This window comes from Schistocerca americana, chromosome 2 (assembly GCF_021461395.2).
Source record: "Schistocerca americana isolate TAMUIC-IGC-003095 chromosome 2, iqSchAmer2.1, whole genome shotgun sequence".
Lineage (NCBI taxonomy): Eukaryota > Metazoa > Arthropoda > Insecta > Orthoptera > Acrididae > Schistocerca > Schistocerca americana.
Window position 1 is genome coordinate 576,082,269 of NC_060120.1, and position 15,820 is coordinate 576,098,088.

The 15,820-nt window shown below is 39.3% G+C and overlaps 1 protein-coding gene across 1 annotated transcript in view; it reads left to right on the top strand.

Annotated features, from left to right (window-relative positions):
- Positions 1 to 15,820, top strand: part of LOC124595323 (zinc finger protein 235-like) — a 45,574-nt gene that overhangs the window by 14,282 nt on the left and 15,472 nt on the right. The window lies entirely within an intron of this gene.

Below are 15,820 nucleotides of genomic sequence, written 5' to 3' on the forward strand. Positions count from 1 at the left end.
CCCACACAAAATCACACATCTGCTATACATGGATGATCTAAAACTACTGGCAGCAACAAATCAACAACTCAGCCAATTACTAAAGATAACAGAAGTATTCAGCAATGATATAAATATGGCTTTTGGAACAGACAAATGTAAGAAAAATAGCATAGTCAAGGGAAAACACACTAAACAAGAAGATTACATATTGGATAACCACAGCGACTGCATAGAAGCGATGGAAAAAACAGATGCCTGTAAATATCTAGGATACAGACAAAAAATAGGAGTAGATAATACAAATATTAAAGAAGAACTAAAAGAAAAATATAGACAAAGACTAACAAAAATACTGAAAACAGAATTGACAGCAAGAAACAAGACAAAAGCTATAAATACTTATGCTATACCAATATTGACCTACTCATTTGGAGTAGTGAAATGGAGTAACACAGACCTAGAAGCACTCAATACACTTACACGATCACAATGCCACAAGTATAGAATACATCACATACATTCAGCAACTGAAAGATTCACATTAAGCAGAAAGGAAGGAGGAAGGGGATTTATCGACATAAAAAACCTACATTATGGACAGGTAGACAATTTAAGAAAATTCTTTATAGAATGAGCAGAAACTAGCAAAATACACAAAGCAATCACTCATATAAATACATCGGCTACACCACTGCAATTTCATAACCACTTCTACAACCCTTTAGATCACATAACATCAACAGATACGAAGAAAGTAAATTGGAAAAAGAAAACACTACATTGCAAGCACCCGTATCATCTAACACAGCCACACATCGATCAAGACGCATCCAACACGTGGCTAAGAAAAGGCAATATATACAGTGAGATGGAAGGATTCATGATTGCAATACAGGATCAAACAATAAACACCAGATATTACAGCAAGCATATTATTAAAGATCCCAATACCACAACAGATAAATGCAGACTTTGCAAACAACAAATAGAAACAGTAGATCACATCACAAGTGGATGTACAATACTAGCAAATACAGAATACCCCAGAAGACATGACAATGTAGCAAAAATAATACATCAACAGCTTGCCTTACAACATAAACTTATAAAACAACATGTTCCCACATACAAGTATGCACCACAAAATGTACTGGAGAACGATGAATACAAATTATACTGGAACAGAACCATTATAACAGATAAAACAACACCACATAACGAACCTGACATCATACTCACCAATAAAAAGAAGAAATTAACACAACTAATCGAAATATCCATACCCAATACAACAAATATACAGAAGAAAACAGGAGAAAAAATTGAAAAATACATCCAACTGGCTGAGGAAGTCAAGGACATGTGGCATCAGGATAAAGTTGACATTATACCAATTATACTATCAACTACAGGAGTCATACCACACAATATCCACCAGTACATCAATGCAATACAGCTACATCCAAACTTGTATATACAACTACAGAAATCTGTAATTATTGACACTTGTTCAATTACCCGAAAGTTCCTAAATGCAATGTAACATATACTGTACAGTTAAAAGGAAGTCACGCTTGATTAAGGTCCGTGTCACCTTCCATATTTATCCAGACATAACGTCTGAGACAAGAAAGAAATAATAATAATAATTGATCCTTATAATGATGATGATAATGACGATAAGAATAATACTAATAGAAGTAGTAGCAGCAGTAAAGCGCATTAAGAATGACATAGACTAGTTCAGCACTTTTGAATCCATATTTAGTATTATAGAAGCAGAAGGTGTAAAGAAAGAGGAGAAGATTGAAATGAAAGCAACAGTTGCTGTTCGGAAAGAAACATAATTTAAATAAAGAACTCTGCAAACATGTAGGAGGGAAAGTTTGTAGGTGAGGGGCGAATTGGCAACCGTGAGCTGCTGGCTAGTGTATGGGACAGGTGGGTATTGTGGTAGAAGGTATAGCTATCTTTTGATGTTTGGAAGGAATTTAATTTCTCTGATATTTTGAGGAAGATTGTTCCAAAGTCCGGTTCCTGATACAGAAAAATGATTTAGAAATAATGGCAGTGTTACGTGATGGTATAGACAACATTGGTTGCCCAATGTCATTTAAAATTGAGGAACTGAATTTGAGTCCCTGCCTGGCATGTAATTTTAACTTGGACTAAATGTGAAACATCTCTCCCAATTATGCAAGATTGCTTTATGGGATGGGGTGTTGCCAGTGTGATCTCTAAACACACTCACTGTCTCTTTCGTTGTTTGCCCACCTGTGGATCTTCATCCAAATCCTTCTCCCCCCCATGCATGCAAATGCCTCAGTATATGCTTCTCAATTGAAAACTGTATTGATAGAATAAAGGCTTCCACGACTGGATGGAACTGCTGCTGGTAAACCTTTCGGGATATAAGGTTTTCCACAGAACTCTTCTGTTCCTATAGTTTTGTTCAGCGTGGTAGTTCTGAATGAAATGGTATGAACGGGAGAGTTTTGTGGACCTTATACCCTGAAAGGTTTACGAGCAGCAATGAAAACTGCATTTTTCCTCATATCAACCGGGGCTTCACAAATGAATTACAGCAGTACTGAAACAGAAGTGTTATGAAGCAGTAGGGCAGTGGTAGAACTGGGTTGATTAGGTGCACTATGTTCCAAAATATTTTTTAAACATAACAATAAATATCAGGTCCCACTGAAAATTAAAATATTTTTTAAAATTAAATCATGTCAACGTACACGATCTGATCAAAAGTATCCGGACAGCCCTACGTAATGCAGAATTGAGCACTAGATGTCATGAGAGGCTGACCCGCCAGTACAAAAGCAGGTGGGGAGTGTTGTGTTGTCAGTAGAAAAGCAGTAGCAGCAGATTGTGTTGGTAAAAAGAGCTTAGTGGCTTTGAACCTGGACTACTCATTGAGTGTTACCTGAGTAACAAATCCATCATTGACATTTCAACCCTTCTAAAGCTGCCCAAATCAGATGTTGGTTATGTGGTTGTGAAATGGAAATTGTAAAAGCAAGCCCAAGTAGACCTCATGTACTGATGGACAGGGACTGTTGAGCATTTTGAAGGGCGGTTGTAAAAAATTGCTTGAAACCAGTGTAAGAAATCACTCGAGTTCCAAAGTGCTACCAACAGTCCAGTTAGCACAGGGACTGTGTGTAGGGAGTTAAAAAAAGAAAGGGGGTACAATGGTGTCAAGCATCTGCTGTCATCAGTGCTAAGCAACATTGAGGTGATGTAAAGAGTGATACCATTGGGCAGTGGATTTGTGGAAAAAGAGTGTTGAATCATGCTGTACCCTGTTTCAGTCCAGTGGAAGGGTTTGGGTTTGCTAAATACCTGTTGGATATTACTTGCCTTTGTGTGTAGTGCCAACAGTGAAGTATGAGAGAGGTGATGTTACGGTATGGGAGTATTTTCATAGTTAGGGTATGGTCCCCTTGTTATGCTGGTTTCGGCTGTTTAGGAAGACTGGTTTATCAGTCTTACTCAGGCATTCAGACACCTCATTGAAAGTGTCCCCAGCAATGTTCAAGCCATCATAAAGGTGAAAGCTGAAAACACTTCATACTAATATATAGTGTACAGTAAATGGCCATGGAACATTTCGTCGACAGACGAAACCCATTCCCATCTCCAAAGACATGTCACTGTCCAGAATTGCAGAATATGGGCAACGGAAAATCCGCATACACATCAACCAATGCCACCTCTTTCTGCAAATGTGACGTGTGTGGTGTGGGGTCCATATTGTTTCAAGAAGATGAATCCTGTTACCTGTACCTTCACTGGTAAATGATAAGAGTGTCTTTTATGCACTAACATCATTCCAACCCTTCAACAGTGTGAATGTGTTGGTAGGATCATTTTTATGCAAGATAGTGCTCCTTTGCACATTCCACAGCCAGTGAACCAGCTGCTGCAGAGACATTTCGGAAATGCTAGAATTGTCATCTGTCATTTCCCAGATCACCAGATTTTAATCTGTGTGACTTCTGGCTGGGGGTTATCTGAAAGATTTTGTGTTTAGTGCTCCTATTAGGAACGTAACTGAACTGAAGTCACTCATGCTCAATGCATTCTGAGCATGAGACACTCTGATCTGTCATGGAACATGCTTTTTTCTATTTTATTTGTGGCAGATAATGGTGGACAGCATATTGCACATGTATCATTATAATTAGAAACTGCCATGTTGCCTTTTGCATGATTTTTGGTCCCAGGACAATTAAAACCCAGTATCATTTTGGTTTTTATGCAGTTTTTGGCCCCAGGGCAATTAAAAGCCATTTATTCCCATCCAGTGTGTTATAACCTTGCCGTTGTGGATGTCATACCAAACTAACAGTGACACACCTGTTGACTGCCGAATTTCTGCAATCGTGCACATTGGACTGTATGGATGGAGTATTGTGCAACTCAAAACTTAGCCATCATAATGCAATTCATGTCTCATTTGTAGCCAACCCCATTTACATTAAGACGCGAGCAGCACCATCTATTGGTAAAAAGTTGATGAATTTTTTTCCCCACTATAATTCACTCTGCATCAGTAATATGCTGTTCAAATTAGACATCATTCTGAGCAGTGGTTCTCTGTCTACAGCATTTGGAAGCTAGGATTTTAATTATGGAATATTCTATGTGTCACTGCCACAGGGAGTTTTTCCGGATAGGTTAAAATATACAATTGTTAAACCCCCTCATAAGAAAAGTGACAAGAAAGACTTAAATAATTGTCGTCCAGTTGCCTTGCTGATATCTGTTTTAAAAATATTTGAAAAAATAATGTGTTCAACAGTAGTCTCACATTTATGTAGAAACAGTTTACTTGGTGTATCACAGTTTGCATCCCAGAAGGCTTGCTATACTGAGAATACTATTTATACATTCACTCATTAGATATTACAAGCTTTAAATAATGAAATATTGCCAGGCATTTTATTGTGTAGATCATGTTACACTCTTAGAAAAACTCAAGTTTTGTGGAACTAATGACTTTACACGCAACAGCTTTGAATCATACTAAATAAAAGAATGCAAAAGTTGCACTGATAATTCAAACAATGTTGTTAGGGTCGAAAATTTTAGTGATTAGGGAGAAATCGCAAAGGGAGTCCTGCAGGGACATTCTATGTAAAATTTAACGAGTAGAATTGGTTCTTTTTGTACACAATACTAGTGTAATAATAAATCCCATTTGAGAGAAAGCCACGGAAGAGATTGTTAATCTTGTTTTTCAAAGAATTATTAAGTGTTTCTATTAAAGTAGACTCACTCTACATTTTGGGAAAAAAACTATATTCAGTTCTGTACAATAAATAGAATGGTAACAACTGATGTAGCACTTGAACTGAAAGAAGCACAGTACTGAGCTTGCCAAACAATTAAGTTCAGCTACTTTTGCTCTTTGTATGATTGCTAGTCTTGTAAAGCAACACATCAACTGCCTGACATGTTTTACATTTTTCCACTCAACAACATTTTATGGTAACACCCCACTTAGAAAAATATTATTGATCGCACAAAAGTGAGCAGCAAGATAGGTAAATGTGGTGTTTACCTGTGGTGGTCATACAGCTACGTCTTCAAAGAGTTAGGCATTTTAACTGCACCGTCATAATACATGCATTCGCTAATGAAATTCCTCATAAATAATCTGTCATAATTTGAGAACAGTGGTGTGCATACTTACAACGCTAGAGAAAAAAGTGATCTTTACTACGTACTATTATAGCTGCCAGTGGCTCAGAAATGAGTATAGTATTAAGCAACAAAATTTTTGATCATTTACCTAGTGACGAAATATCTGATAGGTAGCAAAACACATTATAAATTAACTTAAAATCGTTCTCCTAGACATCTCCTTCTATTCTATGCACAGATTTATATTTAAAAACTGGTAGCATGAAAAAGAAAGAAAGAAAAAGGGAAAAAACTTGTTTTTAACTGTAGTTGTATGAATGAGACAAAAAAATAATGGTTCATTAATGTTAACACTAATCATGTATACATATCCTGTAAACTGACTCATTCCACATCATGTTCATGAAAGAATTGTTCAGATAGTCTGTGGAACTAACTGATTAGCTAATCTAAAGGCAGTCTCCAATCTTAGACTCTTCATTAATAATAAAAATCTCACTATACCCTAATCCAGCAATGAAGGAAAAGATAGATTGCTACTTACCATAAGGAAGGCACGTTAAGTTGCAGACAGGCACAATTAAAACACAGTTACACAAAGCTTTTGGCCACAGTCTTCATCAGCAAAAGACTAACAGAGACACAAACCATTCTGTGCAGAAATGATTACAAGTTTAGTAGTCTTTTTGTTGTGCCTGTCTGTGATTCAAAATCCCCAGTAGTAGCAATCTGTCCTTTTCATAATATTGTAATTATGTATTTCTGCACTTGTACAGAAGTCAAGAGATGTACATGGACATCTTGGATACCCTGTATTATTAAATTTAGAAACTTGTCAGAACAGCTAAAAAAATAAGAGACATGCTTGTTACTCATTCGTATTTAATGCAGAGAGTACAGAAAATTTAAATTGAAGAAGACGTTCAGTGGAATCTTCTCAATCTAAAACTTCGAAATTTCTTTTACAGACAATAACAGTAAATATCAGGCACCACATACAAGTAATTTGTTCAAATTATTATATCTTGTTATGCCTTCCTTTGCATGCTGTGTGGTTCTTTAGTGGATACAGTAAGGAGGAACAGATGCCATTCATGCACAGAGAATTCTGATATTAATTTATTTTACATCTAATATCAAATGGTTACAAATTCACAATGTAATCCTCAGTTGCAGTGTGTTCTCTGAAAACAATTGTCCATCTCATGTTGTGGAAAACTGCTCTCTGTTTCCAACAACCCACTAGAGGGCTTTCATGAATGTTGAGATTGGAACAGCATTCTTAAAATGTGTGATATATGCATGATGAACATCAACAAAAGCAAAACGAGGATAATGGAATGTAGTCGAATTAAGTCGGGTGATGCTAAGGGAATTAGATTAGGAAATGAAACACTTAAAGTAGTAAAGGAGTTTTGCTATTTGGGGAGCAAAATAACTGATGATGGTCGAAGTAGAAACGATGTAAAATGTAGAGTGGCAATGGCAAGGAAAACATTTCTGAAGAAGAAAAATTTGTTAACATCAAGTATAGATTTAAGTGTCAGGAAGTCGTTTCTGAAAGTATTTGTAAGGAGTGTAGCCATGTATGGAAGATGGAAGTGAAACATGGACGATAAATAGTTTAGACAAGAAGAGAATAGGAGCTTATGAAATGTGGTGCTACAGAAGAATGCTGAAGATTAGATGGGTAGATCACATAACTAATGAGCAGGTATTGAATAGAATTGGAGAGAAGAGAAATTTGTGGCACAACTTGACTAGAAGAAGGGATCGGTTGGTAGGGTATATTCTGAGGCATCAAGGAATCACCAATTTAAGTATTGGAGGGCAGCATGGAGGGTAAAAATTGCAGAGGAAGACCAAGAGATGAATACACTAAACAGATTCAGAAGGATGTAGGTTGCAGTAGGTACTAGGAGATGAAGAACCTTGCACAGGATAGAGTAGCATGGAGAGCTGCATCAAACCAATCTCTGGACTGAAGACCACAACAACAACATCAAATAGTAAAAGTAATACATAACTTTGTTGCTATGAGAATGTTTGAACATAAGTACACTCACCACTGGAGCTCTGGAGAGGGAAAGCTTGCATCTCATTGGCAGCAGCATAATCATTCGTGGCAGCTGTAGAAAACACAGTAGTGTAACTGGCATTGCACATATTCGAAAGTATGGCCGACTGGATTGGTACCATACCACACACCTCCTCACCCAACTTAGAAGGTGTGGGGAGAGGCCTGTGCAGTGGACAACTGCTTGGCTGGGGGCAGAGCAGACCCACTCACATCCTGACGTTGTGTCTCGCAAGCACCAGCATAACTGCCCAGGAAAACCATGCATAGGAAGCATCGAACAGCACAGGTAGATGCTTGTAGGGTGCTGCAGAGGTTGCTGATGACGAGCCAACATTGACAGCGTCGATGTTCGTGCAAGAGGTGACTTGCCGAGTTGGCGGCAACGGCATCACAGGTCGGTAGGTGGAGACTTCCATTGGTGAGACAGCTGTAGGTTGAGGCACCAGCTTGATAAGTTGCATAGCATGCTGCATTGTGGTAGACTGATGTGGCTGGATCACAGCAGACCAATATGGCTGCATCATGGCGGCTGGATAATGTGCAGTGAAGAAATCTGAAACAATTTGAGCAACAGGAGGATCACTGAATCACGGATCGATAGCTGATTTTGGTGGCACTGATGTGTGCCTGCGTTCTACATCTACATCACTCTGCAATTCACATTTGAGTGCTTGGCAGAGGGTTCATCGAACCACAATCATACTATCTCCTTACCATTCCACTCCCGAACAGCACGCGGGAAAAACGAACACCTAAACCTTTCTGTTCGAGCTCTGATTTCTCTTATTTTATTTTGATGATCTCTTATTTTATTTTGATGATCATTCCTACCTATGTAGGTTGGGCTCAACAAAATATTTTCGCATTCGGAAGAGAAAGTTGGTGACTGAAATTTCATAAATAGATATCGCCGCGACGAAAAAGTCTTTGCTTTAATGACTTCCAACCCAACTCGCGTATCATATCTGCCACACTCTCTCCCCTATTACGTGATAAAACAAAGCGAGCTGCCCTTTTTTGCACCCTTTCGATGTCCTCCGTCAATCCCACCTGATAAGGATTCCACACCGCACAGCAATATTCTAACAGAGGACGAATGAGTGTAGTGTAAGCTGTCTCTTTAGTGGACTTGTTGCATCTTCTAAGTGTCCTGCCAATGAAATGCAACCTTTGGCTCGCCTTCCCCACAATATTGTCTATGTGGTCTTTCCAACTGAAGTTGTTCGTAATTTTTACACCCAGGTACTTAGTTGAATTGACAGCCTTGAGAATTGTACTATTTATCGAGTAATCGAATTCCAATGGATTTCTTTTGGAACTCATGTGGATCACCTCACACTTTTCATTATTTAGCGTCAACTGCCACCTGCCACACCATACAGCAATCTTTTCTTAATTGCTTTGCAACTTATACTGGTCTTCGGATGACCTTACTAGGCGGTAAATTACAGCATCATCTGCGAACAACCTAAGAGAACTGCTCAGATTGTCACCCAGGTCATTTATATAGATCAGGAACAACAGAGGTCCCAGGACGCTTCCCTGGGGAACACCTGATATCACTTCAGTTTTACTCGATGATTTTCTGTGTATTACTACAAATTGCGACCTTCTTGATAGGAAATCATGAATCCAGTCACACAACTGAGATGATACCTCATAGGCCCGCAACTTGATTAGAAGTCGCTTGTGAGGAACGGTGTCAAAAGCTTTCTGGAAGGTGGGGGCAGAGCAGACCTACTAACATCCTGATGTTGTGTCTCGCAAGCACCAGCATAACCGCCCAGGAAAACCATGCGTAGGAAGCATCCAACAGCACGGGTAGATGCAGAGGTGAATAATGTAATGGGCTCTGCCAGCTGACCTGAGAACAATGCTGGATTCCCATAAATGTGGACTGTTGTACACTTGATATTGCACTCTGACATTCGGGTGAAATTTTGTGGTGAAGTCTGAAGCTGGAGCAGAGTGGCGAAGATGAAGTAAATGTAGCAAGGTCCAATGGCATCTCCCATGTGAACGTTCTGCCAGTGAAATATTAGGGGCATTAAAAGTACGATATGAACTCAGAAACGTCAGTAAGGCATCTTCTGGTGAATGTGAAACTCGTGGATTTGACATTTGCGTCGTGAATGTTCGAATGAAACATTCAGCATTGCCATTAGACTGTGGTGAATATGATGCTGTCCTGACATTCTGTATTCCATTGTGTTTGCAAAATTGTGCAAATTTCTCTACAGAAAAAGGAGCTCCATTGTTAGAAACAGTTGTTTATGTCAAGCCTTCGAGCAACAATACAGAATTGAGCACCCTGATAGTGCTGGTGGCGTTTGGTGAATGCATTAGGATAACAGAATGGTATTATTGATGATAATCAACCAACATGCTTGCCCAAAGGGGCCAGCAAAGTCTATATAGAGGTGTTGCCATGGAGTATCAGAATGTGGCCAGGAGAAGTATTTTTGGCGTGGAGCGTCCTGATGGATCACGCATGTGTTACTGTGCCATCACATGGTCTGTTCTTTTGTCACAAGCAAGCCGTGTACAGTGTTGGTGCACCAGCTGCTTAGCACGAACTGTTCCTCAATGACCTCTGTGTAGAAGACTTTCAATGAGACGGGTATTAACTCTCTCATCTGTTTGTTAGGCACGTAGCAGAATCACATCATTCAGAAGAGATAAACTGTTACGGTTCACAAAGTGTACTCACACTAAAGGATCGGGAATACATTTCTGAGAGCACAGCCAAGCTTTGCAAATGTAACTTTTTAGCAGTCATAGTGATTGGTCATTCTCCATGGCTTGTGTGATCCACCGTGAATCAGTAGGAAATAATCCAGTGTTTGTGAGACAGAAGAATCAATATGTAAACAAGAAACTTTCAATCCGTCGAATACTGCCTCTGTGCTGACAGGTAAATGAGACAGTGCATTGGCGCTTCCAGGTTGTGCCGACGGGCTGTACAGACTTTCATGCTGGTAATTTGACAATAATAGCGACCAGCTTTGAAGCTTTTGCACCATGCAGATGGGAACTTGTTTCAATGGATGAAACAGAGAAGTCAAAGGGTTATGGTCCACAGTGGGAACATTTTTTTGCCATACAGATAACGATGAAGTTTAGTGACACCATATATTATAGGCAGTGCTTCATTCTCCTGCTGACTGTAATTAATCTGAGCACTGTTCAAAGTTTTGGAAGCAAATGCAATGGGGTGTTCTGATTTGCCAATTTTATAAGATAAACTGCCCTGATGCCAAGGGGTAAGGCACCGACTGGGAGCACAGGCAATTTGAGCGGATGGTAGTGCATTAGGCAAGGTTTATGAAACTGCATTTTTCAGTGTTTGAAAAACGTCCAATGGAACGGAACATTTTTGCATCTGATGCGTTTCAGAGGCATACCAATTTGCACTGTATTAGGAACGAACTTTATGTATTAATCAGTTTCCCAAGAACAGCTCACAGTTCACGTAAATTCTTAGAAGATGGCAATTTCTGAATGGCTTGAATAATGTTTCATCGAAGCATGAGCACCATTGGCATCAATGAAATGTCCTAAGTATTCAGTCGTTGTGCTGAAAAAAGAACATTTTTGCAAGTTATATAACTTGAAAACGATTGTCCATTTTTAAAGTGTTGTTCCTGTGTTTGCCCAGAGACGATTATGTCATGAAGATAATCAAAACAAAAAGACACCTTGGACATTACTTCTTCGAGAAATTTTTTAAATAATGCTGGCACTTCCGAAAGGTAGGCAGTATTCACAACAAAAAATTTTCTTTGTCTCTCCACCCAACAGTAACTGAAGATAGACGTCTGCAAGATCAATTGTAGAGAAGAACTGTCCTCTCGTGAGGCAATCCAAAATTTCCTCTGTACATGGAAGTGGATAGGAATTGATAACTGTGAATTTACCATGTGTTTGATATCTGCACAAAGACAAATCTTCCCATTTGGCATGTGAATGGCGACTAAAGGTGATGCCCACTGACTTGCTGAAATAGGTTTTAAGATATCAATGGCTTCCAGTCTCTTAATTTCTGTAGCCACGTCGTCGTGTAATGTATGTGGCACATGGCGTGTGGAGCAAAATTTGGCTTGTGCATTAGATTTCAGGTAATGTGAGCGCAAAAATCTTTTGCACATCCTAGAGCACTTACAAACCAATGTTGATACTTTTAGTCATGTTTCTGTGTTTTGCAGGTAAGCAGCACGTTCCAAGCACTGAAATGCTGTTGCTGTTATAGGCGATGAGATGCAGACTTGATGTTTGCAAAGGTGGTTGGCCAATTTTTTCATACATTTCTAGGTTAAGCAACATGACAGAAGCTCCGGTATCTAGTTGAAAAGACACTGACTGGTTACAAATTCACAATGTAATCCACAGTTGCAGTGTGTTCTCTGAAAACAATTGTCCATCTCATGTGAAAAACTGCTCTCTGTTTCCAACAGCGCACTAGAGTGCATTCATGAATGTTGAGATTGGAACAGCATTCTTAAAGTGTGTGATATGTGCATTAAACACCTCTGTGTGTGTTTCCTGTGTCTTCCCTTGTCTAATTTTTGAGCAGGAGGCACAGAACCTGCTTATGAAATGACATTGATTCCCATCCTTCCTGCTTTTTCTTTGTTCCCATGAAACAGATGAGGGCTTTCTCAGTCTCTTGCAGACAGGCCGGTTGTGTATGTCCCATGCGATGACAAAAATTGCATTCAGCTAGTCTGAAGAAGCAGTTTTGATCATGGCTGACATAGCATTTCACACATGACTTCGCATTGCGTGGAGTTTGGGCAGGGTAATTAGCGTTGGGATGGGGTGGCAAACACTGTATGCAGTGTGTTGGGCCTCGTTTAGGCAGTGCTTGTTTGTGTGTGGGGGGACCCGGGGCTATGACTGGGGCACTGGTTGCTTGTCTCAAGTGAAGCGATAACTGATAGGCAGAAATCTTGCTCAGCCAAGTCTTGAATTTCATGTGCATCAATTACTTTTAAGCACTTCACTGAGGCTAGGTTTGTGATGCTTTAGAATTTCAGCCCTCAGTCTCTGATGTGATAGATTCTGAATAATCATGATCAGTGGCGCCACAGGCAGAATTGGATTTACAGTCTCTTAGTCATGCCCCGCAATTCCACAGTTATAGGATTGATCTCTACGACCTTCCTTGTGGAAAATTTTATACCATGCAGCAGCAATGTATATTAGAATCTCAAAAAATTTGTCTGATCTTGCATTTTATGACCCCATAGGGCTGGGTTTGGGGCTGACTGAGGGGAAACAATTTCACTAGGAGGTGCTAGGTGTATACTCCTATACATGAAAAGAACAATGCACAACAAGATTCGCCTGTGACATTGTAGGTGTAAAATTGTTGACACAGATGTAATATGTATTCTTTCAATGTTTTCTACATGTCATCGAACCTTTGGAAGGGCGGAGATGGTAGCTGAATTCCTCATTTAGGGCCGGCCGGTGTGGCCGTGCGGTTCTAAGCGCGTCAGTTTGGAACCACGTGACCACTACGGTCGCAGGTTCGAATCCTGCCTCGGGCATGGATGTGTGTGATGTCCTTAGGTTAGTTAGGTTTAAGTAGTTCTAAGTTCTAGGGGACTGATGACCTCGGTAGTTAACTCCCATAGTACTCAGAGCCATTTGAACCTCATTTAGGTTCTAGTGCTTTTGCTGCCGGGCTACTTGCAATTGTACAAGGCAAGAAACTCCTGAGAGCAATTCTGTTATTTGTTGACTCAGAAAACAAATAAGAGATGTTAGACACAGCTTAGCACGTAGATCCTACTCTCCATGGTTTGCCATGATTCCATAAATATCTCAACTTAAATATTACAACTTATGTTTTTCAACTTAACATATGCACACATACAAAAAAGAATTCAATAGAAAGAAAAAAAAATGTTGTGCTCTAGTATCCAAAGCTCCTTTTTCCACTTCTATCCCAACCTCATCACCAGTCTGTTATGTTGTCCTTTGCACACTGTGTGACTGTTTAGTGTGTACAGGAGCAAAGAACAAATGTTGTTCATGAACAGACAATACAGATATTAATTTTGGTATCAAATAGTAAAATAATACATAATTTTGTTGCTATATTTGCAGTGTCAGTTGCTAACAGTAGATTTTAATGTAGAAATACATACAGATACAGAGGATTTATATATCTGTCATTCTTCAATACAATGTCTGTTCAGAAGATGTCGAGACCTGGCCACTGTGAAAGTCTCTAAATGCTATTCAGATGGCAAATACATAATATGGGGGAAGTGCATGAATTTTCGAACTGAAGGACACCTGCCATCAGAGCTCCATAGTAGGGATGCCTGCATCTCATTGGCAGCAGCATAATTGTTCTTGGCAGCACCCGTGTGCCGCAGTGGCGGCTGTAGGAAATGTGGCGGCATAACTGGTGGTATGTGTGTTCGAAAGTACAGCTGACTGATCGCGACTGATAGTGCACATATCAACATATAACATCAAGGATGTTAACAAATGTGCACATTGCATTTAACAGTAATTATTGCAGTAACAGTAGAGCCTCAAAAATCATTCAAAAGGAGCTTTGCTGGAAGTTGCCCTATAATTGGTGACAGCACCTAGTGTGAAGTGTAAATAACTGTCATGCTGGTGGCCCACCACATTCATGAGCACTTCGGAGTTGATCGCCGGTAAAACTGGTGCTCTTCGCCCAGATACAATCATAGGCATGCCATCTTAAAAGTTGCTGTTCCGTCTACCTTGTGATCCAAGACCCTGTGGCCGCAGCATGTGTTCTCTTTCTTGGACAGTGTAGAGAGAACTGCATCCGTATGACCAAGCAGTGTCATCTTGACAGCTGCTGGGAAATTCAAATCCTATGCTGGTACCATGTAACCATCATAATACAAAAATATATAATACTGACAACAGTGCTATTCCTTACCTTCAAAATAGGGATACCAATAAAACCGTTATGTATTTCCGCAGTTGTACAAGAATCAAGAGGCGTATGTGAACATTTCAGATACCCTACATTACTAATTTAGAAGGTTGTCACAAAAGCTAAGAAAGAAGAGAAGTGCTTGTTAGTCTGCAGGGCTAATTGTCAAGTGGAAGGTAATGTATGGTTGGAGACCATTGACGTTGCTATTAGAAAGGAATTTTTCATGAAAAAATAGTTTTACATTGTTTACAAAATTCTTTGTGTCCCAAGTGGACTACTCAGTTATTTTATTTTTTATTTTTCCCCCTTCTCTCATTCTAATGTAGATCTAAAGGAGGGAATCACAGATCTGTAGGAGGGAATCATATTTGTAGCTAGGGACAGAAGACTTACAGGTTCTTGTTTCAAATCTGTTCAGTTTCAAATTGTCTGTTGCTAACTTAATTCTGCTTATAAATGAACACAAATAATCTGTTTTGTCTGTTTTTCTCTGCCAAAATATTAAATTTTTGTTCCTACATATAAGCATTAATTTAATTGATCGCAGCAGATGTTACTTTATTTCCTTTATCATAAGAAACATTTAACCACATTGTCCAGAACAGCACTTATTGTATAATCTGTATGATATCAGCTACATCCTTCTTACACAAACTTCTCCTTTCATTGTAACAGAAAGAAACATCACATGTGAGTAAAGGCCATGTTACTATTTTGTGTGACAGGAAGAATTGGAACATAAAGGGCTAGCAGCCCATTGTCATGAGGAAGCACATAGACACAATGTTCTTGGTATTCTGATAGTTACACACCTGTTTATATGTATGCCTCTGAACAGCTTGTCTCATCCATTTCAAACTGTGTAGCACATCTCTAGGATGTTGTCTAAGTAGTTATGATGATCACCCTCTTAAATGTATGTCACCTGAGAGACTGCAAGTGTAATTGTTAAATGTTACGAACAAAGTCAGCTCCTTTTTGGACTAAATATGGCCATACGTTAAAGGAGGCTAAACAGGGCAAACCTTTCAGACAATGAGTTTTTTTGTTCTTGAACTTAGTGTCATTTGATAAATTAAGAGGGAACAAAAATAGTATCACAGTTTGTTCGAAAATCACGAAATGGACTACCAACATACCAGGGTCTTGGCACAGTCATCTAAATA